Genomic DNA, 27,122 nt, shown 5'->3' with positions numbered 1-27,122 from the left:
CAAATCAGTGTTGACAGTTGGTGGGCTGGTGTCCCTCTGATGCCCATTTAAGAGCCCGTTAGGAGACTTATCTTAAGCCCTGTTAAGAAACACCAAGGCAAAAAACTCATTGAAGAGCTCAGTCTTGTCCCCCCTGTCTGTCACTAATTGCTCCTCCTTGTTCAGTAGGGGTCCTATGCTGCCCTGCACCTTCCTTTTATTACCTACATACCTAAAAAAATACTTTTTGTTGTCTTTAATTTGTGTTGCAAGCCTTAGCTCTGTAGTTGCTTTGGCCTTTCTAACTGCCTCCCTGCAAGTGTGGGCCAAGCTACTCCTCCTTGGTAGCTTCCCCCTGCTTCCACCACCGATATGCCTTCTTTTTTGCCCTTAGGCTCCCCTGGATTTCCCTGTTTAGCCAAGGAAGTTTTTTGGCTCCTTTCTCCCTTTTCCGTCATACTCAGATAGTCTCCCTCATTGAGTCTGACCCCCTGCCCTGTTATGGTCAGTTCAAATATCACATATTTTTCCAAGAAGAATATGATATGTGAAATATTGCTGACCAGCTCTACCAATCAAGTGCTTATTAATATGAATTTGGCTCTAAACCAGAATAGCACTTAAGCACACGACTAACATTAAGCATGTGTGTAGTTCCATTCATTTCATTGGGGGCAGACCTGGGCTTAAAGTTAAGCATGTAGTTAGGTGTTTCTCTGGGTTGGATCCAGGATGTTCTGTGCCCTGGCAGGATTGAGCCCATTGAGACAAAGTGTAAAGCTAAGATAGTTATAGTAGAGGTGAGGAAGGCCCAGACAAAGAGGGAAGCTATATATTTGTTCCTTGACTACGAGGAGCATCCATTTTAGCAGTTTCTTAATACCTTCAATGTGTGGCTACATCATCCCATTGCATTGTGACATTGTGGACACAACCTCATCCCATCACAGATTTCAGTAACATGTCATCCCATGGCAGAGCAAGGAAAAGCCTTCCTCATGCTGTAGCAGGGTCCTAATCCCTAGAATCATTTGGGAAGCAATTCAATGCTCTTAAGATAGTTCTCTCAAAGCCAGGACTGGCTGAGTAAAAATCAGGAGGTGTGGCACATGTTTCAAGAAGCATAAGTAACAGGAGATGGGGTGGAGAGAACATTTCAGGTCAGAGAAATACAGCAGAGAGAGTCTACAGAGAGCTACCCAGAGGGCAATTCTGAATTACATTGCAAGATGGATAGGAGGTAAGTAAAGGGATGGGGGTGGGGGAGGGTGATATGGTACCATTTCCCAGAGAAAGAAAGCAAACAATTTCTTTAAGACAAGGCATGCGAGTCTGTGGCAGGTCAGGTTGGGGTGTATTAAATGTGGTGATGATTTTGTTTTCTCTTTGTAACACATTGCCTCTCTGCCTCCTGTGTGCATTCCAGGAAAAAAACACTCTTTTTTTAAATTGCACCATACGTCATGTCACTGCGGCCAAGACACTGTCATAAGGTGTAAGTGATGGGCCTGATGCAGTTGGACGGGCTGCTCCAGCCATTGCATGCATCAAGCAGCTGCTCCACAGCTTCTAGGTTGATTTTGCTTCCAAGGTTCAAACATTATCAGTAAAGAAACAGCAAGGAGTCATAAGTATCCACATAGCATCAGCAATAGCAGTGTTGTGCACTAAGTGGTCTTCTCTCCAGAGAGGGCAGGTAAATAGGCTGTAAGAAGCTCATCAGCCCATACAGGTGATCAGGAATATTAATGGAGTGGAAACAGAGGAAACTAAAGAGGCACCCACTGTGCCTGAGGACTGAGAGGGGCTTTCGCATTTTTTAAACTTTATTTATTAAGAAACCCAACTTGCCAAGTAACAAATTTAAAAGATACATCCAATCCCTAAAGGTACATATAAAACCAGATACTTCTTGTCCATCAGCTGTGCTCAAGTCAATACCCACAGACCTGGGTGGTCACAGTTGACTTCTTCTTTCACAGCAGGGTCCTGCCCCACTCTGCTCCATGTGACTGAAGGCTCAGGCTCCCCTCCCTTCATTCAGGCACCTCCCTTTGCGAGCACTTCAGGATCCTGTTCCACACAGCAGTTGCCTGTGCCGCTTGCATACACGTGCCGTGGACTGGCCACCCTGCGCTAGCAACTCTCTGAGGCTTTCTGTCCGAAGTTGTGAAAGTGTCCCATAGAGTAAGTCACAGCATCCCCCCAGCCCACCCCACCAAGGCTGTAACTATAGTGTCGATTAATTACTAGAGGGATTAATTACACCATGCCCTCACCATGGTCTATTCTTAGGGGAGCCATGGTCTAACCTGGGGAGCTCCCCACTTCAGAGCACAGAGGTGGAAAGGGATCTTGGAGTCAATATTGACTCCAAGATGAACATGAGCTGCCAATGCCAGACCGCAGCCAGCAAAGCCAACCGCGCTTTGTCATCCATCCAAAGGTGCATCTCAAGCTAGTCCAGAGAGGTGATGCTCCCCCTCTCCGCGACATTGGTCAGGGCACAGTTGGAGTACTGCGTCCAGTTCTGGGCACCGCACTTTAAGAAAGATGTGGCCAGCCTGGAGAGGGTTCAGAGGAGGCCACCCGCTTGGTTGAAGGGCAACAGGGCAGGCCCTATGTGGAGAGGCTAAGGGACCTGAACCTGTTCAGCCTGAGCAAGCGGAGGCTGAGGTGGGATTTGGTGGCTGTCTACAAACTCGTTAGGGGAGATCAGCAGCAAATAGGAAGAGCCCTATTCTCCCCAGCAGCACCTGGGGTGATGGGGAACAATGGCCAGAAGCTGCTGGAGAATAGGTTCAGGTTAGAGATTAGGAGGCACTACTTCACAGTCAGGGTAGCTAGGATCTGGAACCAACTTCCTAGGGAAGTGGTCCTCGCTCCTACCTTGGGTAAATTCAAAAAGAGGTTGGATGAACACCTGTCTGGGGTTGTGTGATCCCAGCGTGTGCTCTGGCCAGTGGCGGGGGGTCAGACTAGATGATCTATTTAGGTCCCTTCTGACCCCTAGCTACTATGAAACTATGAAACTTACCCCCATTTCATAAAAGGGTGAACCTGAGGCCTGAGAAAGGAAGGACATCAACACTGTGAGGTCCTTCCACTGCAGCTTCCAGTGGACCTGCATATGCCCAGCGCTTCAGGAAATCAGCTCATTACAGATGGATTTTCAAAAGAGCCCAGAGCATCAGCTCTTTACTTTTAAGGTATGTCTAGACAAGAAAGTAAAGACATGAGTATAGCACAGACACACCTGCACTAGTTTTAATCTAGCAAATGTGGGCAATAGTAGAAGTAAACATTCAGTGACAGAAACTTCAGCAGTTTGGACAGACACTTGGCTGGGATGGTGCAGTCAGGGATGATCCTGCTTTGAGCAGAAGACTGGACTAGATGACCTTGTAAAGTGCCTTTAAGTCCTTTATGATCCTATGTAGCCACAATCCCCAGCTGGCTTTGATTTTGCTCATTCGTCTGTACCACCATGTCTTCACGGCTATTCTTACCTATGATAGCTATGCCAAAACCAGCTCGTATTGTCTACATGAGCAAGCACACATGCCTTCATTTTGCCATGCTAACACCCCTGCTCACTTATTTAGCTAAATGGAGGTTGAGCTTTAGAGAAGCCTGTCCTCATATGATTTGTTCAACGTGTCATGGTAATGGTACAGCTAGGAAGACAACGCAGGCATCTAGGCTCCCCCACCCTTTGTTCTAAATCTCCCCCCACGCCCCTCCAAAGCCCAGCTTGAAGAGAAGCATTATAAAGCCAGACACTTAAATATTAAACAAATAAAAGACTGAGCAGAGAAAAGGGGGAAAAACCATGCTGGATTCCAGTATAGATTGTGAGAATAAAAGAAATAAATCCTGAGAATACAATCTACGTGGGGAGAAGACGACAAATACTGAAATAAATATGAAAAGAAGACAAATTTGGGCTACAGGGAGTGAGAGCGAGAGTAGCTCTAAAACACAGGAGGTTTCTTTGAGACAAAGGTAATATTAGGAAAAATGAGATAAACACCAATAGGGAATAAATCATAAGGATAGTACATCTGAAAATTATTGGGAATAAAGGCTTCTCTGTAAGTGAGACATCTAGAGAAAGACAAATATGCTGTGACTGTAGGTAGCAAATACAGATACTATTGCAAGGATGAAAGCCAAGAGGAGAAAGAAAGACAATATACAGAATAACACTGGCCTCACTGCCTATTCTGAGGTGGGGAGGAGTGCATTTACATTAATTTCCCTAAATGCTACTGTCTACTTTGCTTTATGATCCTCCCCTGTCTTTTCATATGTCTGGTGACTGAATGAGAGGTCCTGCCCAGAGGGAAGGGTGCTTCTCCCATGCTTACCCCAGCAGGTCAGGGTCTGACTCAACAGCCAAGTAGCTGGAAACCCTTCCCGATCCAATCTTCTCTTTAAACCCAGAAGATCAGGACTCATCTCCTCCCAACCCCAATAGGTCAGGACCATCCTCCCACCCCCTCTCACCTGAGGCAAGGGCTTCATACCCCCATATCCCAGAGCCATGCTTTGGCTGCCAGCCAGGCTCAGATCCCCATATCTCAATGGCTGCCCTTCAGCAAAAGGAAAGGATCTGAAAATGAGTCAAGTACATCTAGAATAAGGACAAAGAAACTATACAGGGTAGGGCATGGGGTAAGGCTCAACAGAAAAGCAACCATGGATCACCAGCAAGCAGAGGAACCCAAATAACACCTTCACCTCAGAGGAGGTGGTTATGATGGATGCAGACCCATGACGCTGCCTAGACGGATGAATGGAAACGGACACAGTAGCCCATCAGGACAAGTAACTTCCTGTGTGAGTAGCCCAGAGTCCAAGCCTGCCTTGGCTTCCCTCTCTGTCCCGAAAGGAAAAGCAGCACAGTCAGAGGCTGGGGAAGCCCCCCTCCCACATGGTCCATCTCACCACACGAATCAACTCTCAACTGGAGAAAACAGCTTCGAAGTGAGAGAGGAGTCCAGTTTGACGTCAATCTGTCCATCGAGGTGGACACATGCTCATCGGTGCATGAACTGAAGCCCCCAGCTCGTTCCATGTGTACACCGGCCACCTCACAATAACAGTGTCCCCTCTATCCTGACCTGGGTCGGGTTGATCCAGTGTCCTCTTGACAAAGGGATCACACTTCTTCCCTACTTTATCCTTCCTGTGACATCTCCTTTATTAAAGTGGATCAAAAAGATCAATTATTTTTGCTGATGTTTTAATTTTGTAAAAAAATCCCATTAAAAATGTTTTATAATGAACAAATGGGATATTTTAACCACCACAGCTGCGTCCAGATGAGCATGACTGTGCAGTTTGTGGTGCCGCAGACCCGTCTACGGTGCTACACATTGCACATGTAGGCATGCATTGTGGTGCTAGCTTGAAGCACAGGGGGGCAGGGTTTGGCCCTGGGAGATCCAAGGGGCAAAAAAACCTCAGGGCAAAAAAAAGAAGGGCAGTGCGCATGGCAGCAGCATGTGCAGTCCAAAATTGGACAGGCTCCCAGCTGCAGAAGTGCTGTGGCTACAGCTCCCCGAGGCCCCCGAGGCCCCAGGGAAGGCTGCTAGAGCCAGCCCAGGTGATAACCCCAGCCTCCCTTATCCCACTTGGGGTAACCTGCCACACACCAGAGCGTGCATGGCACAGGCTTTCTCCAGAGGCAAGTAGCCGTGGCACAAAGTGTGCCACTACTATTTGTCCCCAGGGAAACAAACAGACACAGCCCACAGGTTATCTGGACATGGCCCACAAGTTTATTTCCTTCAAAAATTATCACTTTCAGCCAGAAAGCTACTTTCTCCTTCTTTCCTCCCTTTCATTTCTCTGTCTCAGAAAAAAGGAAAAGAGGTGACGACAGAGAGTGGCTAAGTCCCAGTTTCTACCTCCTTTTTTCTCCTCCTTTCTTCCTTGTACCCCTTCCCCTTCCTTCCCTACCTGCTCCCTAGCACCTCACACCATGCACTGTCATTCACACTTCTGCAAAGATCATGTAAAACATGTCCCATAGCTTCCCGCATCACTTTGCACTCACGATGAATAGGTGTAAATAATGACACATGATGCAGCACAAGGGGGAATGATTCACATAAATTCCAGTCTATACTTTATAGTCTATGGTAGATACTGCAGCAAGCATATATATAACACAAGGCATGGTCAACATGTCTTGACAATATGGAGGATGGGGAATTTAGCTTTGCAGGGAATGGGGTGACCAATGTGGCTCCATCGCTCACACACAAGGCAAGGAACGAGTGAGTGATGATTCCCCCACTGTCCTATCGACTGGAAATAAATCCCAATGCCTCGGGGATTTTATGGCACATGTGATTTATAAAACCATGCTTTGCACTTTGTATGGCTTAAGCTGTCAGCTGCGGTTCCAGGTCTGTTGCTCTATGCTGCTGTGGCTGTGCATCTCTTCAGCTTTTTTCTCAGTTTAGTACTTGGAAACAGTTTTTCAGCGACTACTAAATTGGCCAGAAATTAGAGTCTCAGAGAAACCAAAGCATCTGTGAATGCAGATTGAAGTTATCAAATAGTTTGGGTCCAAAAAACCTGGTTTTTTTTAAATATTAAAAACATTTCATTGCAACATTTTCTTAATAAAAATGTTTCAAAAGAGTCATTTTTTGTTTCTTTCTGTACAGATGTTTTCAAAACAAAACTTGGTGAGTTTTCATTTTGAAACAGGATATGTGTTTCAAAATGGATTGACATGTTTTAAAGGGGGCAAAAAAAAAGGGCTTAAAAGACCTCTAGAAATTAGAAATTTAAAGCCAACCAGCAACTACATTTCTTCCAGGTTTTGGTTTCAGCCACAAACTGAAGAATTCCTTATTGACATAATTTAGGTGAACTGCTTCCTTCCCTTTGATCACACCACCTGCAACTGATATCCAAGAAAAACCGAAGAAGCTGCAGTGCTAACCTAGGCAAAACCCTAATAAATGCATAATCAAGGAAATGACCTGCTTGCGACATGAAACTAGACTGTAGGAGCCGACAGGACTTTTTGGTCTGTGGATGCCTGGAGGCCAAATATTCCTCCCACTGTTTCAATCAGGGTCTTTCCTCACTTCTTATGTGAATGACACAACAAAGATTCATAAAAGGAATAATCCTGCCTTATAAATCACTAAAACATTTTACAGTCCTGTGTTATAATCCAACTACAGAAATCTATCCCTAAGAACGATATTAAGGTGTAACACACTTGTTATTACTGGATGAAACTTTGGTCTGAAAACTGGGTTTGGAAGAAAACTTCTCTTTTGGCAAAGATTGGGATTCTCAATTAAATGAAAACATTCATTTAAAGGACATAATATCCACTAAAATGTTGAATTTTCCTTTAGAAAACCAGAAACCCAAAATCCAAAAGTCAAACAAAACGAAAGCCCCATTTTTAACCAGCTGTAATGAAAACTCAAAATGTTGTCCAGATTCACAAATGTTTGGAAAAAATCTCGGTAATCCAGGGGCAAGTTTCAAGCCACCCTCAATGTGATCCAATGTGGTGAAAACCAGGCAGGACTGGCTGGTGGCTACTGGTCTTAAATCCAGCATACTTGGCTCCAGCAGGAATTGTAATTATATGGGTGGGGACAAGGCCACGTGCTCAGAGGTCCCCTGTGCCTCAGTCGTACTGGACTGCCATGTCAGTCAGTCAAGTGGTTCCGCAGTAGCGCCTTGATTTCAAGGACACTTCTAGAGCTGGGAACTCCTGAGCTGTAATGGACATAATGCATTGGGAAGTCTCATGCCAGGGGAAAAGTCTGGGTCATAAACCCCAGTATCAAAGTCCAGCTTTGACCCAGGACTTTTAATGCAACAGGATTGGAATTAGCACAATGCTTGTTGGATGGGTACCCTTACCCCTACATGGGTTTGCACACTCTATGCTTGCTCTTTTAGCCTTATATATGTGTAGCTTTGTCCAGTGCTTGCCATTCTAGTCCCAGCCATTCCCCTCTGCTCAGCTTTCTGATTTATATATTTTGAAGTCCTGGTTGGGAGCTGATATTATGACACGTCCAGATTTCAAAATAAACCTCCCTCTTGATACTCGGTTGTTTTATTGGGTGCATCAAGCCTGAAAACAGCCTCATTCATCTTAAGAAATGTATTTTCCCATTTGCTATATAAATACATATATGTTTCCTTGCATTATTCACCTAGGCACGGCAGACAGATGAGCAGCGACAAGTGTACCACATTTTTATTTCCTGTTCTGTAACAGGAAAAGCACTAGGGACATCAGATGCAGGAGACGCCTTGATCTAAAGGCATTTCTGGTGACAGAAGGAGAAACAGAAGGTTTTACCCTGCGTCACCTTGAACCCACATGGTACAGATGGGGTCAAAGGTTTAACAACAGATGCAAGTATCACTAGGGTCTTGTGTCCATGAAAAAACAAGGTGCAGGGAAAGAGACAGAAATATGGAACAACATGAAGAAAGGAGTAGTGGGGAAATGGAAGAGAGGTAAAATAATTGATGGAGAAAGTAAATATAGTATATATTCCCAGGCAAAAGACTATATTAAAAGGAAGTGAAGATTGAGCAGACATCAGAAAATAAGGGAAAGCAAAACTAGCGGGCCTTGTAATTTTTCCAAAAGCAAATATTAGCAGTCTAGAAAATGCAGAGTTAAGGTTCAACTTAAAAGAAATCCAAATATGTTAATATCTGGGGGTTTATAGTGAAGGCACCTAAACAGCTTTAACTCTGTCTGGCAGAGTCCATGAGCTAATAAAATGGGAACCAAATCTGTTTTATAAATCAGTTTAATCCCAGCTGGAATTTAATCATAAGGGTATGGGAATTGTGTGATGTTGCTGCAGGGCAGAGTAAAGGTTGTTTGGAGTTGAGAATGACTATTTGATAGATGTGCTGAGTCCCTCCAGCCACCTCTCTCAGATGTAAACAGCACACACTGTTCGGCTCCCCGCTGCTGGGGCTGCATCCAGCTACTTGGCTACACACGCCCTTCATTTCACTGGCCAGTGTCTACAATGTTTAGGCTTCTCTGGAGCTCTGGGGACTGACTTGGCCCTGACTGATCCAAAAGCTGGTAGTCAGAAAGCCACCTAGGCTAAGTACAGACAGTCAAAAAGCCCAAGGCTGAATCGATTCAGTCTTTGCAGGTTACTCTAAGCTAGGGTTACCATATTTCCAAGTCCAAAAAGGAGGACACCTGTCACATGGGGGGTGATGGTGCGCAGGGGGAATATGACTTGGGAGGGGGCAGAGGGACAGTGACATGCCAGTGCCCTGCCTCTGCCCATTCTGTTGCCTCTCATTGCTACACCAGAGCCCCTGCCAGCCCTGCTGCTGTCTCACTCCCAAACTGCAGTACCTTGCCCCCCTGGATCATGATGGTGCCCCTCACTCCCAACTTGCAGCCCTCGCCCCCAACCCTGTTGGTGCCCCTCACTCCAGACCCACAGCTGCCTGGCACTGCCCACAGGCATCTACATGAGTGATACGGTACCCTTACTAATCCTGAGTAAATTTGCTACTTGCATTTACAGGTAGCCAATTTACTCAGGATTAAGGAGATTCACTGCAAAGTAAGCATGTACATGGGTAGACGCACATGCTTACTTCACAGTAAACTATGCTAATGAGAACTTAAGTGCCTCGCACCCACTATCTACTATTCCCCCCAGCTTGGTGTTATCCAAACACTTGCTGAGGGTGCGCTCCATCCAGTCTTTCAGATTGTTGATGAAAATATTGAACTAAACCAGACCCAGAACTGACTCCTGGAGCACTCCACTTGACACTGGCTTCCAGCTAGACATTGAGCCATTGATTACCACCTTTTGAGCCCAACGATCCAGTCAGGTTTCTTTCAACCTTACAGTCCATTCATCCAGCCAATTGCTTGTAAGAATATTATGGGAAACTGTATCAAAAGCCTTGCTAAAGTCAAAGTATATCATGTCCACTGGTCTCCCCTCATGCACAAAGCCAATCATCTCATCATAGAAGGACCCCAGAATGGTCAGGCATGATTTACCCTTAGTGAATCAATGCTGACTGTTCCTAATCACCTTCTTCTCTTCCAAGGGTTTAGAAATGGATCCCTTGAGGACCTGCTCCATTAACCTTCCAGGGAAAGAGGTGAGGCTGACTGGTCTGCATTTCTCTGGATCCTTCTTCTTCCCTTTCTTAAACACTAACACTATATTTTCTCATTTCCAATTGCCAGGGACCTCACACAATTAACTTGAGTTTTCAAGGATAATGGTCAGTGGCTCTGCAATCACATTAGCCAATTCCATCAGCACCCTCGGGTGCATCCTGTCCTGCCCCATGGACTTGTAAGAGTCCAATTTTTCTAAATAGTCCCTGACCTGTTCTTTTATCACTTTTGGCTGCCCACCTCGTCCCCAAACTGTGGTATCTGGTGCAGTAGTCTCAGAGCTGATCTTGCCTGTGGAGATTGAGGTAAAAAAAAGACTGAGGCATTGAGTACTTCTGCCTTTTCCACATCATCTGTTACTAGGTTGCCTCCCCCATTCAGTAAGGGATCCACACTTTCCCTGACCTTCCTCTTGTTGCTGTCATTCTTGTAGAAACCCTTCTTGTTACCCTTCACGTCCCTTGCTAGCTGCAACTCCAGTTGCACTTTGGCCTTCCTGATTTACTGCCTGCATGTCCAAGCAATACTCTTATACTCCTCCCTAGTTGTTTGTCCAAGTTTACACTTCTGGCAAGCATCCTTTTAGTGTTTTAGCTCCTTGAAGAGATCTGTGCTAAGCCAAGCTGGTCTTCTGCCATACTTGCTAGTCTTCCCATGCTTCGGGATGATTCATTCCTGTGACCTCAGTAAGGTTTCATTAAAATACAACCAGCACTGCTGGACTCCCTCCCCCCTCAGACTGGCTTCTCAGGGGATCCTGCCCATCAGTTCCCTGAGTGAGCTGAAGTCTGCTTTTCTGAAATCCATTGCCCTTACTCTGATGCTCTCCTTCCTTCCTTTCCTTAGGAACCTGAACTCAGTCATCTCATGGTCACTGCTGCCCAAGTTGCCATCCACTTCTACATTCCCCACCACTTCTTGACTTGCTACTCACAAACAAGGAAGAAGAGCACAGCCCCTAGTTGGCCTCTCCAACACTTGCATCAGCAAGTTGTCCCCAGCATGGGCAACTGGTGCCTCCTGGCCACTGGTGGGGGGGGGAGGGTCCCCCAGCAACTGATCGCTGACCCCGGAAGCACCAGCAGCAAACCAGAAGTGCTGCTGGGAAAGCCAGAAGTGCCGCTGGCTCTTCTCAGGGTGGGGCACCAGCCGGCGCTCCCCACTCCCTGGCTGGCAAGGGCCAATTTCAGGGGGGGATACATGCCCCCCCGATCCCTCCCATGGCCCCCTTACATGTCACCTATGGTCCCCAACACTCTCCAACTTGCCTCATCTTAAAGCAGGATGTGGACCCCAGTAGTTATGGAAATATATCAAATGATCCCGAAACACCCCTGGGCCAAATTCCCAACTGGTGCAAATTAATGTAGCTCCATTGAAGCCACCGGACCCATCAGGTGTAACTGATATAGCTTCTGCATTGAAGTCAATGGGCCACATCCCCAGCTGGTGTAGATCAACACAGTTCCAATGAAGCCGCTGGACCAGAAATCCATCTAGTTTAAATTCACATCCTGTGCAGTCAATGGGCCAATCCCCAGCTGGTACACATCAACATCATGCCATTGAAATCAATGGGCCAATGCCCAGCTGTTTTGTACTGATGTAGGGGTTATGTTAATTCACATTGCTGAAGATCCATGCCCTCATTTCAATCCCTCTAGTGCTGGGTAAAAATACACTCACCCCATATATATTTAGGGATTCCTTTTTTTGCATTTACAAGCTTCTCTTACCAGAGGTTGCTATGATATGATAGTATTTTGGATTATTAATCAGATCCCCTAATATCTTAATAATATGACAGAAAAATCAAATTATATGTTCCTAGGAACTTTGTGTTGTACTGTATTAGCCTTGTACTATCTGAGAGCTTCATTCACACTGAAAATACATTCGGGTCACAAAATGTACCATATCTGCAGCCTGACAGTGCCTTGTACTTCTCTAGGTGCCTATCTTTTATGGGGGGCAGAGGTAGAAATAGTGCTGAGGAATAGACTGACATTGTTGTCTGTGATCCCGTTTTGGTTTGGCTTCTGGTTCCAGAACAATTAGAAGATTTGGGGCAACATTTCACCTGACTTTAAGCATCTGCCTCCTGTAGGCATCAGAGGAAGTGGTGCAGGTATAGTACTGAGGGCCAGGGTGGACAGAGCATTGGAAGAAGTCCTATGCTAAGGACTGGTCTGGACAGAGCTGGCCCAAGACTGGAGGAATTCTAATTTCCCTTCTAAGCAGGTAGTGCATCCATCTACCACAGAAAAGATATAATGGGCAAGGTCCAAATGTATCCCCTTCCTATGTGAGGAATTATTTAATGTAATCCTGGACAACATCATACATAATTGCAGCCTAATCTTTCTCTGGAGTTTGTCCGTTTCAAGAGATACTCACTCCCGGTCCTCTTTAACCCTGGCCCTGGTTTTCTCTGCCTCAGAAATTCTAAAAATTGGCACAAATAGGCTTCTAGGGTGAGTACCTGGACCCAGCACTGGGGTGAATATGTGTAGAATAGCTCTACATCTCCATATATCCTCCAAATACAATAACCTATTACAATCCCAGTCTCTCCAGACAGATTTTTCCCCTTGTCTCTAGCAATACTACTACTTATCCAGAGGTGCAGATTTAACTCTAACAAAAGATGCTAGGCATGTTTAGTAGGAAGTCAGAGGATCTTAGAAGAGGTCTGGATGTAATCCAGACTGCACTGGATAAGAAGCTGAAAAGCCATTTTTTTTTATTGGTTCAAGATTGCAAAGAGGATGAGAAAGAAGAAAGGGAAACACAGGAACTTGGTGATAACGGGTGATGGACGTGACGCCATATCCTAACTGAGAATACCAAAGATTGTAAAGCATCAAGAAATCAAACTGACAAGTGGGAACAGAGGCTCAGAATAAGAAATGTCGGCTTGATCAGAGCTCCTACAGGTCTGGAGAGCTTTTCGTTTCCCCTCACGATGGATTAAGTGGATGCTGGATATAGATAATTTTGAACTCCCTCTGTAATGTGTTCTGCCTTGTCATATCCTCGGGGAGGCCTGAGGCCAATGAGACAAGCACTCTGCACAGTGCTTGCAGCCATACCACTCCTTCAATGAGGGAGAGAAAAGCAAAAAGTGACACTGTGCCGGGGAGGTAACAGGGGGAATTGTTTTTACCTGCCCAGATCTGAATTCAGGGTACAATAGAGGATGAGTCCAGGGTTACAAGATAAGGAGAAAGGTCTTATGGTCATGAGCAGCAAAAGCCTCTCTCAATAGTTCAAGCTCTCTTTAAACAGGTTTTTTTTTCCAAGGAGGGACATTACCAGCTGACTTGTTGATTAGCTCCAAGAAGCCCTAAGCAGACACTGTTCTGTCTGCCTTTGTCCTGTCCCAGTGAAATTGGAGGCACACACATACAGACACCTCAACATTAGTTAGCATACCACATGCCTGGGGTCCATGGGGCTGGGGTCTGTGCTGTGGAAGATGGGAGGGGGAGGGGGGGAATCCCTGCTAGAGCAGCAATATTAAGGGAAACCAGACAGGCACAGCTGTACCTACAGTCTCCCCCCGAGCTCTAGCTACAGAGGTGAGGGATGGGGCCAGCCTGTTCTTTGGGGCAGAGAGCACTGCCTAGCCCAGCCCAAGGCTGTCAAGCATCTGGGATGCTGGGGGACTCTGGCTTAAGTTAAACCAGGAAGGGGTCTGGGACAGACATTGCATAAACAGGTTTGACCCAAATCAGCTAAGTCTGATACTACATTCAAACAGGTTTATCTTAAACCGATTTCAGCCATTTTGAAACTGGTTTATGTGCACTGAAATTATGTTCTGTTACAGATTTAAAACAGTTTCTGATCACTTAAACTGGCTTATATGTAATGTCTGTCCCTAGCTCTGGAGTTCAAGCAGGGAACAGGGGTAAAGACTCATGGGCTCTGTTCTCAACTGTGAGGCTTACTTACTAAGGGACTGTGGATAAATTACTCTGCTGCTTATTGCCTCAGTTTCAATTCCCTCTCAAAATGGCAAATAATATCCATCCCTAGGAGTACCGTGAAGGTTATTTTTTTTAGGAAAGTTTTTTGAGCTGCTCAGATGAAGAGCCCTATTTAAAACCTACATATCTGTGCCATTCTCACCATCCTCATCCTCATCCTGCTAGCAACAGAAGGATCAGAGAGAGTAGCAGGTGAGTGTCAGCCAAGGACTCTATTGTTCCTATTGATTTGCAAAGTGCTTTTCTTATGTAACAAAGTGCTGGGCAATCAAGATACTCTGTGGCCTGCAAAAGTCTGCAGCAGTCAAAAGGGGAAAGCCAGGAGAGAAAGAAAAGCCTGCCAGACTGCTCCTGCTGGGACTAAAAGACCCAGAAGTTCTAGTTAAAGGGTCTTGTGCTTCTGCCCAGGGTCAGACCAATTACCTCATTTAGGATCAGGAAAAAAATACCCCACAGTTAGATTGGCATAGGCTACAGAGCATGGTAATCTTCCTTGGATCTTTTAACAACCACTTCCTATACTTGACAGCACTCTCCTCCCCTTGCTTTATCTATGGCAGGTTACAGTGTTCTTGGTATTTTGCGGCAACGTGCTTGGTAGTTGTATGAGAAAGTTGTTTGTATAGTTTCAAGATTAAGTTAGACTGGTGGTTCTCAACCTTTTTAGACTCAAGCCACCCTCATGAAACAGAAGGCGCCTCTCAGAAAATGCCAGCTCCTAGCTTTCACTCATTTCTGAACTATTGAAAAATAATACAGCAATTATTACAGAATATTGTATATCTGTTGCAAAGAACTGAGAAAGACTACAGCAGGTCAGAACGTTTTTGACATTATAGATCCCTATATGAAATCTCTGGTTTATCTTGTGACTTGTGGATAAGTGTTTCCCTACCTAACAATGCTAATATGGCACAGTACCCTTCAAAGGATCTTGGGGCACCCCAGGGTGCTATATCACACTGATTGAGAATCACAGGGTTAGACAAGCACTTGTCTAGGACAGTTTAGATAAGGGTGATCCTTTCCAGAGCAAGGGATTGAACTAGATGACTTCCCTTCCAGTCCTACTTTTCTTTGCTTCTAAATCCAAGAGGTGGTATGCATAGGGAGACTGTAGACAGGGGAACGTTTCTCTGTTGATGGGATTGATGGGATTGTTCACAAGGCACCAGTAGGTACAGTGGTATTAATGTAAGGGTATGTACAGAGACTTTCATCCAGAGAACTCTGTGTGCTTTGCAAATGCCAATGAATTAACCCTCCCAGTGCTGTTCTAAGCAGGTAAGTACCATCATTCCCACTTTACGGGAGAAACACTGAGGGATAGATACATTATGGTTTGTTTTTTTTTCAAAAATGATTCTGTGTGACTCCATCTATGCATGCTCAACTTGAGACAACTGAGCACCCTGAGCCCCTACTAAACTCAACTGGACTCAAGGCTGCTTGATGCTTTTGAATACCAGGATCCAGATGTGTGAAACAGGACACCAGAAAATTTTATCAACAGAAAATTGATACATTCAAAATCACAGGTCAAGTGTGAAAATTTGGGCATTAGTGACTTAACTTCAGAAGTCACAGGTAAATGTTCTGTCAGATCCCACCTGTGTGTCCAAGTTGCCTGTCCCATGTCTTACCTCTACAAAAAGCAATACATGCAAGCAGACACAGGAAGAGGCCGTAAACAGAGCCTGAAGTCCATAAACGTCTCCTCTAAAAAGAAATTTCAAGTAAGAGGAATGCAGGACACAGGTCACATGGAACATTACTCAGCACAACGCTATAGAGCTGAAGACCTCATGGGACTCTTGCAAATGTAGCTGAGTGAATAATTCACACTGGGTAATTTGTCATATGATTTAGCCTCTTTTTCTCCTCATGGTATCTCCAAGAACAGATCACAGTTCCCTGCTATTTTATTTGTTATTTAAATGTATGCAATTTGCATGGGGATTTTTTCCAGTCCTTTTTTTTTTTTAGAGACTCTGTTGGTTGACTGGAGTATTGCCAGGCCTTAGTGTCTGAGTCACAAGTCAGGCCACTAAAACATTATGTTACTGGCTTTAAAATCATTCTCTGTTGGGGGGAGAGGTCTTTTCTCCTGATACTGACTCTGGTAGGGATCACATTTGAATCTTTCCTCCTCAGCTATGAACACTGGAAAATAAAAACAGGTTTTAATGTATTCAAATGAATCGAAGACCTGGGGCTTTAATTCAGCAGATAAAGTTCCAAGTTGGGAAAACTCAAATCACAAACAGTCCTCTGTAAATATTTGCTGATTGCAAAGCACTGCTTAGGTACAATTGGTCAGAGGAGTCATGTGCTGGTTTTTCTCTTCCCTGCTTGGATTAGTAGGGAATACTTTGTCTGATGTATATTTAAAACTTAGTTTCTGCACATACCCAAGCACTGAACCTAGAGATTAGTTTTCCAAGTGAAATTCCTCTAAATATGAGGGCCCATGCAAGATATGTTCACTGCTTATTAGGGCTGTGCGACATGGCACTGTTCCGTTTCGAGTTGCATTTCAACGTTTTGATGGAACAGCATTTCATTTCAAATTTTGTTTCTGTTCGAAACTGCTGTTCTGTTTCGTTTTGTCGAAACAGTTTTGCTGTTTCGACGTTTTGCCCATAGGCTATAATGGAGAAATTCAAAACAGCCTATAACTTTGTTATTTCCAGCCTGATTTGGATGAAACATGCAGGAATGGTAGCCCCTTCTGAGGGCACAAAGCCTGACAAGTTTCAAGGAGATAAGTACAGGGGTTTCAGGGAAACTGCACCTCAAAGTCTTGAAAGCAAAAAACTCATGTCACACGTGTGTGCTAAGCCACAGTGGGGTCAAAACTGTAGGGATGGTAGCCCCTTCTGAGGCCACAAAGCCTGCCAGCTTTCAAGAAGATCAGTGCAGGGGGTTGGGGGAAACTACCTCAAGCTGCGAATAAGCAAAACTCGTGACATGGGTGACACTGTGTGTGTTAAGGCGCAGTGGGGTGAAAGCTGCAGGGATGGTGGCCACTGCTGCAGCCACGACACCTGCCAGCTGTTAAAGAGATAGGTGCAGGGGGGTTCTGGGGCCCTGCACCTCTGGCTGCTGACAGGCAAAACTCGTGACATGGGTGGGTGACACTGTGTGTGCGCTAAGGTGTGCTCTCACTCCACTGACACCGAGACAGAAAGCAAGGCAGTTAAACAATGCTGCCTTTTATGCAGTTTTTCCATCCCTCCCCCAGAGCACTGGGATTGGAAGAGACCTCAGGAAAGGACGACAGTCACTGGCCAGCTAGTCAATGAGAGCAATCCTTCCCCGCCTTCTTCCCTCTTCCCCCTCCCTCTCATAGATTCATAGATTCATAGATGTTAGGGTCGGAAGGGACCTCAATAGATCATCAAGTCCGACCCCCTGCATAAGCAGGAAAGAGTGCTGGGTCTAGATGACCCCAGCTAGATACTCGTCTAACCTCCTCTTGAAGACCCCCAGGGTAGGGGAGAGCACCACCTCCCTTGGGAGCCCGTTCCAGACCTTGGCCACTCGAACTGTGAAGAAGTTCTTCCTAATGTCCAGTCTAAATCTGCTCTCTGCTAGCTTGTGGCCATTGTTTCTTGTAACCCCCGGGGGCGCCTTGGTGAATAAATCCTCACCAATTCCCTTCTGTGCCCCCGTGGTGAATTTATAGGCAGCCACAAGGTCGCCTCTCAACCTTCTCTTGCGGAGGCTGAAAAGGTCCAGTTTCTCTAGTCTCTCCTCGTAGGGCTTGGTCTGCAGGCCCTTGACCATACGAGTTGCCCTTCGCTGTACCCTCTCCAGGTTATCCGCATCCTTCTTGAAGTGTGGCGCCCAGAATTGCACGCAGTACTCCAACTGCGGTCTGACCAACACCCTATAGAGGGGAAGTATCACCTCCCTGGACCTATTTGTCATGCATCTGCTGATGCACGATAAAGTGCCATTGGCTTTTCTGATGGCTTCGTCACACTGCCGGCTCATGTTCATCTTGGAGTCCACTAGGACTCCAAGATCCCTTTACACTTCCGTGCCACCCAGCAGGTCATTCCCTAGGCTGTAGGTGTGCTGGACATTTTTCCTCCCTAGGTGCAGCACTTTGCATTTCTCCTTGTTGAACTGCATCCTGTTGTTTTCTGCCCACTTGTCCAGCCTATCCAGGTCTGCCTGCAGCTGTTCCCTGCCCTCCGGCGTGTCCACTTCTCCCCATAGCTTTGTGTCATCTGCAAACTTGGACAGAGTACATTTCACTCCCATGTCCAAGTCGCTGATGAAGACATTAAAGAGTATCGGTCCAAGGACCGAGCCCTGCAGGACCCCACTGCCCACACCCTTCCAGGTCGAGACCGACCCATCTACCACGACTCTTTGGGTGCGACCCTCTAGCCAATTCGCCACCCACCGGACTGTGCAGTCATCCACATCACAGCCTCTTAATTTGTTCACCAGTATGGGGTGGGATACCGTATCGAAGGCCTTCCTGAAGTCCAGGTATACGACATCCACCCCTCCTCCTGTGTCCAGGCGTTTCGTAACCTGGTCATAGAAAGAGACTAGGTTGGTCAGGCACGATCTGCCCGCCACAAACCCATGCTGGTTTCCCCTCAGCATAATTTGTCCTGCCGGGCTCTCACAAATGTGAGCCTTGATAATTTTTTCAAATACTTTACCAAGGATGGAGGTGAGACTGACCGGCCTATAGTTGCCCGGGTCCTCCTTCCTCCCCTTTTTGAAAATGGGGACCACGTTAGCCCTTTTCCAGTCCTCCGGGACTTGGCCCGTGCGCCACGAGCATTCGAATATTCCCGCCAGTGGCTCTGCAATGACGTCGGCCAGTGCCTTCAGCACCCTGGGATGGAGCCCATCCGGGCCTGCCGACTTAAAGGCATCCAGTTCTTCCAAGTGACTCTGCACCACCTCAGGATCTACGCATGGCAGTCTGGCGCCTTGCTGCTGCCTCTCTACAACCCCAGTGAGAGACTTGTCGTGCCCCTCGCTTAGGAACACTGAGGCAAAGAACTCGTTGAGGAGTTCAGCCTTGTCCCCCCTATCTGTCACCAATTGCTTCTGCCCATTTAGCAGGGGTCCTATTCCTCCCTGGGCCTTCCTTTTACTCCCTATGTATCTAAAAAACAATTTCTTGTTGTCCTTTACTTGGGTTGCCATCCTCAGCTCCATGGTAGCTTTGGCCCGCCTAACTGCCTCCCTACAAGCATGAGCAGAGGAGGTATATTCATCTTTAGTGATCTCACCCTGTTTCCACTTTTTATGTGCTCCCCTTTTGGCCCTTAGGCTGCCCTGGATTTCTCTGGTCAGCCAGGGAAGCCTCCTGGCCCCTTTCCCTCTTTTGCCTCGCTCGGGGATCGTCTTGCTTTGTGCCCAAAGGATCGTTTCCTTTAGGCACAGCCACCCTTCTTGGGCACCCATCCCATCAAAACTCCTACTCTGCAGTGCTTCCTTGACTAATCGCCTGAGTGCATTGAGATCAGCTTTCCTAAAGTCTAGCACTTTCACCCTACTAGTTACCTTACCCACTCGCCGTCTTATGTTGAATTCTATCATAAGGTGATCACTGTCTCCCAGATAGCTACCGATTTGGAGGTCCCCTATCATGTCATCTCCCGTTGCCAATACCAGATCCAGTATGGCATTCCCCCTAGTGGGACCATACACCTCCTGTGTCAGGTGGAGGTCCTGTACACAAGTTAGAAACCTGCGTGAGCGATGGGACCTTGCTGTCTGTGTCTCCCAGCAGATGTCCGGGTAGTTTAGGTCCCCCATGACTACCGCCTCTTTAGCTTTTATGGTCTCCGAGAGTTGCCTCAGGAGCCCCGCATCTATTTCTTCCCCTTGGTGTGGGGGTCTGTAACAGACCCCTACCACCAAATCCCTTTCTCCTTGCCCCCCATGTAGCCTAACCCACAATCCTTCTACTTCCTCAACCTCGGATTCTGTCTTGATGAGGGTTGATGTATATTGCTCACTGACATAAAGTGCAACCCCCCCCCTTTCTTCCCCGACCTGTCCTTTCTGTACAATCTATAGCCCTCAATATGTACCGCCCAGTCATGGGATGAATCCCACCAGGTCTCTGTTAGCCCCACTAAGTCATAGGTGTTTAGTGCAAGCAGGAGCGCTAGTTCATCCTGCTTGTTCCCCATGCTCCTAGCATTAGTATATAGGCACTTGAGCCCTGCGACTGGCGCCTTTGCTGCCCCCCTGCTCCCAGTCCCATGGGGCCCATTGTTTCTTACCTTCTTGTTCCTTACCTGTTCTGTTGTGCTGGCCTCCCCATGGCTTTCAGGTTTCCAATGCTCTCTTTCTTCAGGCTGGGCTGTCCTTGTGGGTGCCACATGGTTTGGTGGTCCACAGCTTCCCCTGCCCTCGTACTCCCCTCCCCCCGACGAGCCTAGTTTAAAGCCCGCCGGAGGAGATCCGCCAACCTAGAAGAAAACACACGCTTACCTTTGCGGGACAGGTGAAGCCCATCCCAGCTGAGCATGTCCCTCGTCGTGATGTGCGGGTCATGGTCCAGGAAGCCGAAGCCTGCCTCGAGACACCACTGCCGAAGCCGCCAGTTGGTCTCTCTGATGCAGTTCTCCTGCCGTCTTCCTCGTCCGGTCACTGGTAGGATGGAAGATTACTTACTTTAGTTTCTGTTTCCCTGCAGGCAAGCCCAACTTGAGCTTTGAAACATTTTGAAAATTTTGAAACGTTTCAACTTGCCTCATTTTGTTTCAAGGCTGTTTCGAAGCTCTCTGTTTCATTTCAATTTTGCTGTTATGAGCTCAAAATGAGTCTAAACAGCATCGAAACGAAACTGCTGGCAAAATTTCGTGCAGCCCTACTGCTTATATCTCCCTTAAGCCTCTAGGGATCAGCCTTGTACTAGCCTTCAGCATCAAGGACCAGGTAGAGAAGTTATACTTGTTGTGCAACAGGTGCACATAAAGTGCTCTACAGCCCTAACTGAACAGACAGTCAGGGCCATGGAGCACTGTAAAAATGGCAGATCATGCTCTCAGATAACCCTGGATGGATGTGGTATCACACTTCAGCACTGTAGGTTTAAGTGCTGTAATAAACATCTGTATCACATCCCATCCCGACTTATGGTAGGTCATATTCCACTGACATCCCATGGAGCATTGCAACATCCCATTTGTGGAGCAGTGATCTAGCCTAGGCCAGAACTCATCTCCTCTGCCCAAGCACTGGGCTGGCCCCACCCCTGGGCTGTCACTGACAAGAGTCAGTGAAGTCTCTGTCCCCAGGCCTGCCCATGTCCTCCCTCCAGATAGCATATATCCATCCACACAAAATAAACTGCTTATTGCTGGATTTCTCTTATTGCATATTGTCATGGGTGCAGGTGAGCAATTGCTGAATGTGGGTCTGCTGCTATTTTGCTTCTGCTCGCAGTTAGCCTGTCTTAGGAACTGATTCACCTGCACTGATTGCTGGCAATGAGTAAGTTGGAAATAAAAATATACTTGAACACGCCCAAAACTTACTTCAACACACATACACATACTAGTATGTATCATCACTGCTTTCTGACTGGTCTGGGAAACCAACATTTGTAACATGTAGATTGTGAGAAGCACTTCATGTGGATGCATTCAATGGCCAATAAAGAAGCAGAGAGTATTTTTGCTTTCATGTCTTAAAGCCAATTTCTAATAATCCTGGTCATTCAAGTAATGGTTTGGAGCCATGTACGCTTGATAGAAAGCCGGTTCAGACAGTCTGTTACAGAGTTTGAGGTTCAGACATTCTGTTACAGAGCTGCTGGGAGCCACATAGATACATACACATGGCAACATTTGTTTGGCAAGCTCCCACATTGTTTGTTTTATTAGTTACCTTTGCTCAGTTGTCGCTTTTCCTGGCTATATGAACAGTAATATCCAGTGGTCTTGCTAGCCTTAATGCAGAGTTCCCTTCCTAGAACAACCTCCCAATAAAAAAAAACCACCCTCCGGGGGACAGAGGGTGCATCTACACATGCAAATGCTGTGGGATGGGTTTACTGCAGAACCACTCCTCTCCCTTCTCCTCCTGCAGGCCAGCCTGCCTCCTACACTACTGCCAAGCCCGTGGCACATGGGCTTAGGGTAAGGGGCTCCCAACTGACTGGGACGCGGAGCTGGTGTCACCCCTGCCCTCCCTCCAGGGGGTCTTTCTAGAGAGGCACCCCAGGGCCAGCCCTCCCCCCACCACTACCCCCCATGCTGGCTCTGCACCTTGAGTGTGCCCCTGCTGAGAGTGTCCCGGGCATGCCACAAGAAGCTGTTTGAACAGACTGAGAGGTGCCTGTCCCATTATGCCCTGGTGCTGCTGATTGCCATGATGCCCCAGGTGCACCTGAGAACCTGGTGCAGGCCCCTGAGCTTTGCTGGTGTGAAGGAGAAGCCTGCATTGCCCTGCAACTTCTCCCACTGCTGGAGGCTACCTGTGCCTACACTACGTACCCCTGCCCCCTACAGCTAAGGATGACATTGCTGCCAGCACTGACACATTCCTCCATGTGTGAGAGTCCAGTGCCTACCAAGGAGAGGGGGCACAGGCTAGTCCATAAAGTTTTGCACTGTCTCCCACCTCCCTGCGGGCTGTGGGGAGAGGGGGGGCATGGGTGGGTGTGGGGGCAGGGGTGGGGAGGGCACTCCCCCCAGTGCAGGGCTTACCAGGTGGGTGTGGCACGCATGCCCAGAGGCCTGAGGCAGGGACATGTGGCTCCTGGCAGTGCCCTGAGGCACAGGGGCACAGCACCCGGCTGCCCAGGCAGAGACCCCCTCCAGGGAGGAGATGGAGCTAGTGGTGCCATAGTCAGCCTGGCCTTGTGGGTGGGGCTGTGCACCCAGAGTTGACGGGGCAGGTGATGGCCTGGGCTCCCAGACCTGCTGGATGAGGCCAGGGGCAGGGAGCATGGTGAGACAGGCTCCTGGCGGCCCAAGGGGCCTTTCCTCTGTGACGCATCGTTGTGGGTTTCAGGCTGCAGCGGAGGCTCGGGCAGGCCATCCATATTGGAGTAGACCACATAGCTCCAGCCAGGGTCCTGGGCCATGAGGATGTCATCCAGCTGCTGCACAAAGGACATGGACTTGCGGGCAGCCCCCAACTGGTGGTTGTGGTCAGTGACAATGACCCACCGTGCCCACAAGGCCTTGAACTTTATGCAGCAAAGGGCTGTCGCAGCCCTGGAGCTAGGCTGAGGGTGGCCCGCCTGATGGTGAGGCTGACTGGGAGCAAATTTTCTCCCAGTCCGCATCTACACGTGCATTACTGTGCACTAACTACTTGGGAGTTAATTTGCTACTTGTATTTACAGGTACTAAATTAACTCTCAGGTACCTTTCTGTGTAGACAATGATGCATACTGTGCAGTAATTTGCTCTACTGCCCTTTCAAGTATGTTGTGTAGACGTGCCCAGTGTCTATGATGTTCCCCTTAGGAAAAACCTCACATTCGACAGTGGGAGGAAAGGAAACTCTTTCCCTACCTTCCAAATCTGCTGCCTGAAGAAGCGGTGACTTGATTTTCGCTTTTGAACCCAGTAGATTTCCTAAGATCTGTAAAGAATTTCGCAAGCTACCAGACAAACAGGGTCGCTCTCCTGATGCCCTAGAGAGTTGAGGCAGGTTGTCCCATTTGCTGGGTTATGCCCCAGAAAGAATGGCTTAGCATCACCCGGTACTCAGTACTGTGTCAATATTCAATCAGTTCTTTTGTGATTGCCTAATTACATGGAGCCCTAACATTACCAGCCAATCGGAGGCATTGTTTGTTTCCAGGACAGGCAGTGGAGCCATGATCCTATGGCCCAGGGCAATATCGTATCTACCAAAAGATTGCTCCAAGGTTTTAAAAAGCATTGAGTGTTTGCACTCAGGACAATTATACTTCCCAGCATGTTTTCTCAAGTGGTCCAATGAATAGTGCAGTGAAATCTGGGGGGAGAAGGGTAAGCTTGTCACACAGGCCTTCGGTCACATACAAGTTCCTGAACTGCAGTAACACTTAAATCTGAAATTGAGGTAATTTTCCCTTGATTTCAAGTGGAGCAGGATTAGGTCTTTTAACTATACTGTTTATTTTAGAAGGTACATTTCTAGCCTTCCCTTGTTTTGTCTCCTTGCAATGCATTAGAGAAATTACTGGGCGCTGCACTTCAAAAGGGATGTGGCCAGCCTGGAGAGGGTTCAGAGGAGGGCCACCCACTTGGTGAGAGGGCAGCAGGACAGGCCTTATGAGGAAAGACTGAAGGACCTGAGCTTGTTCAGCCTCAGTAAGAAGAGGCTGAGGGGGGACCTGGTGGCTGCCTACAAGCTCATTGGGGGGGATCAACAGCAAATAGGCAGAGCTCTTTTCTCCCCAGCACCGCCTGGGGTGACAAGGAACAATGGTCATAAGCTGATGGAGAATAGGTTTAGGTTGGAGATCAGAAGGCAATATTTTACAGTTAGGGTGGCCAAAATCTGGAACCAACTTCCCAGGGAAGTGGTCCTCGCCCCTACCTTGGGCATATTCAAGAGGAAGTTGGATGATCACCTGTCTGGGGTCTTGTGAACCCAGCATTCATTCCTGCCTGTGGCAGGGGGTCAGGCTAGATGATCTGTTCAGGTCCCTGCTGACCCTAGCTACCATGAAACTATGAAATTGCCTGAGTTGGGTAATCATTAAGAGCAGTTACAAATATGCAAAAAATTTGGGGGAAAAAGGAGAGAGAAGACAACAGATTCAAGGGTGAATGAAGCCAACCAATGCTTATTAGATGAAGCTGCTGAGCTCTATACATGTGTAAAGAAAATAAGAGACAGATATTTACATAGGTATAAATTAGGAAGCAAATCTTGCCTGAAATATTGTAATAGCACTCCACTTTCTTACTCCATCTGAAGGCTTGCAGCAGGGAATAACCAAGAAGTAAACTGTATTTCTTGCCTTCAGTACCTATAATCCATAATATCTATTCTTGCCATCCCGCATTCCCCAACATGATTTCAGATGCATCTGATGCACTAAGAAGTTACCTACACTCAGAAGTAATTTGTAATGTCCTGATGCAAACAGTGTCTTGTTCAAACCAAGTTTGTTTTTGTCTGAGACTTAGGTTAGTTCTCAACTCTGAACCCAAAACTCTCTGGACTTGCCTAGTTCATTCAAAAATCACTTTCACGTACAAAAGAGATAAAGCCTAACATGAAATTTAAATTAGGCGCATGGGGAAGTGTTTGCATTAGAGTCTTGGAGCTGAACCTGGCACGTGCTTTTGGTTCCAGCACTAGAATAGTTCTGCTTGAGTGCATCTACATGTGCTTCAACGGTGCCATTGTTACCATGCCATTATTTAGTAGTTCCTTTTGGAAATACCAAATGACAGTGTAATAACAGCCCATAACGCACTGTGTGCATGGTGTAGTTATTTTTAGCTGCTACTTTGCCATAGTGGCACTCTATACTGAGGAAGCATGTTGACGTGGCTGCAACTGCACAGTTTTTGCCCACGGACAGACACTATATTGCCGTAGCGTGTTGCTATGGAAACATAGCATCCCATGTAGACACGCCCCTTATGTCTCTTCTTGAAGGGTTATAGCTCCAGATGATAGAAAGTAATGAGAAGGGATGATTTCTCCTTATCTCTGTCTCAGATCTCCTCCATAATCTTCATCCTTTTAAAACTGCATGCCTTTTAATACCGCATCTGCCGCCACAAGTCATCCCAATTTTGTACCTCGCTCAGATTTATAAACTACATACCTAGATATAGTTATTTCTTTTTAAGTGTCAAAATGAATTCATAATAATGCAAAACAACCATTTGACAGTGGGTTGCCTTGTGCCTCCTCACTTGTGGCATCTATATTTATATTGAAAACTCTTCAAAACTGGGACTTTATACGGTGCCAGTCATGGGATGGGGAAAGAAAGGGTGAAAGTGAAAACATGAAATCTAATAAAAGTTGATAAGTACTATTTAGGATTGAATTCCCGCCTTGTCAAAAACCCTCAAACCTCCCTCCTTCCCTGCCACTCCTGGAAAGCAACCTATGTGACAGAAGCGTTCCCACGTGGGTCCCGTTATCTCAGCTGCTCAGCTCTCACTGCCAGGATAAGTCCTGGACTGGCTGGCAAGCAGCCCAACAGCACTGTTTCCCCTCCCCTCTGGCCTGATCTGTGGGTGAAGTCCAATGGGTGCCACCTGATTCCAGTTCTCACAGCGCAGCTACTCACTGTATCAACCCCTCGGGGCAACCCCCAACCCCCCTCCAACAATTGTGGGCCCATCCCAGATCTGTCCCCTTAACCCCCTCTCCCCCACCCCAGCCAGTCAGGGGTGGCTCAGCCCTGCTAGGAAGTCTTTGGCAGCCCAGGGAGCCATGCAAGAGCCCCCCTACCTGCTGCTCTTGGGCCGTGTGGGCAGGCTCCGACTCTACCTGCTGCCCCCACAAGGGCTAATGTGTGTTCATCCTACCGACCTAAATGGGGGCACTTAGAGTACAGTTTGAAAGTTAGAGCCCTTCTGCCATGAGCTTCTTGAACGCCTGCCTATATTTAGCCAAGGGTGATTATCTCTTTCCATGACTGTTGAAGATATCAAAGCTCAATTGCACAGAAGGTCACAGGGAACAAACATCACAAGGCCTGGGGCAGCCACACCAAATTTACCCAGCATTATCCCAAATCTTTATCTAAATGGGGGATGAAACAATCCAGGATAACACATGACAGACCTCACACTGGGCAAAACTGTTGAGATGTCCACAGGGCAGCTCCTAGGCAGTTCCAGCCAGTGCTTCTGCTCTGCTCACACTTTTGGCCTTTGGGAATTACAGCTGGTCGCTCCCCATCTTGCTTTGGGTTTGAGGACTGATGAGCGCTGTTGTGTACCTGTGTGAGACAGTGCTGACCTTGTTTACAAGGCATTCCAATTAAAAAGGTTTTA

General features: G+C 47.1%; 1 pseudogene; it reads right to left on the bottom strand.

Annotated features, from left to right (window-relative positions):
- The window catches only part of LOC132246616 (major facilitator superfamily domain-containing protein 8-like), a 44,294-nt pseudogene extending 21,022 nt beyond the window's left edge, over positions 1-23,272 (bottom strand).
- Between the last annotated feature and the right edge of the window lie 3,850 nt (positions 23,273-27,122).

The sequence above is a fragment of the Alligator mississippiensis genome, chromosome 16 (assembly GCF_030867095.1).
Source record: "Alligator mississippiensis isolate rAllMis1 chromosome 16, rAllMis1, whole genome shotgun sequence".
NCBI lineage: Eukaryota > Metazoa > Chordata > Crocodylia > Alligatoridae > Alligator > Alligator mississippiensis.
The sequence above is the reverse complement of the archived record's forward strand: the minus strand, read 5'-3'. Positions and strand labels throughout refer to the sequence as shown.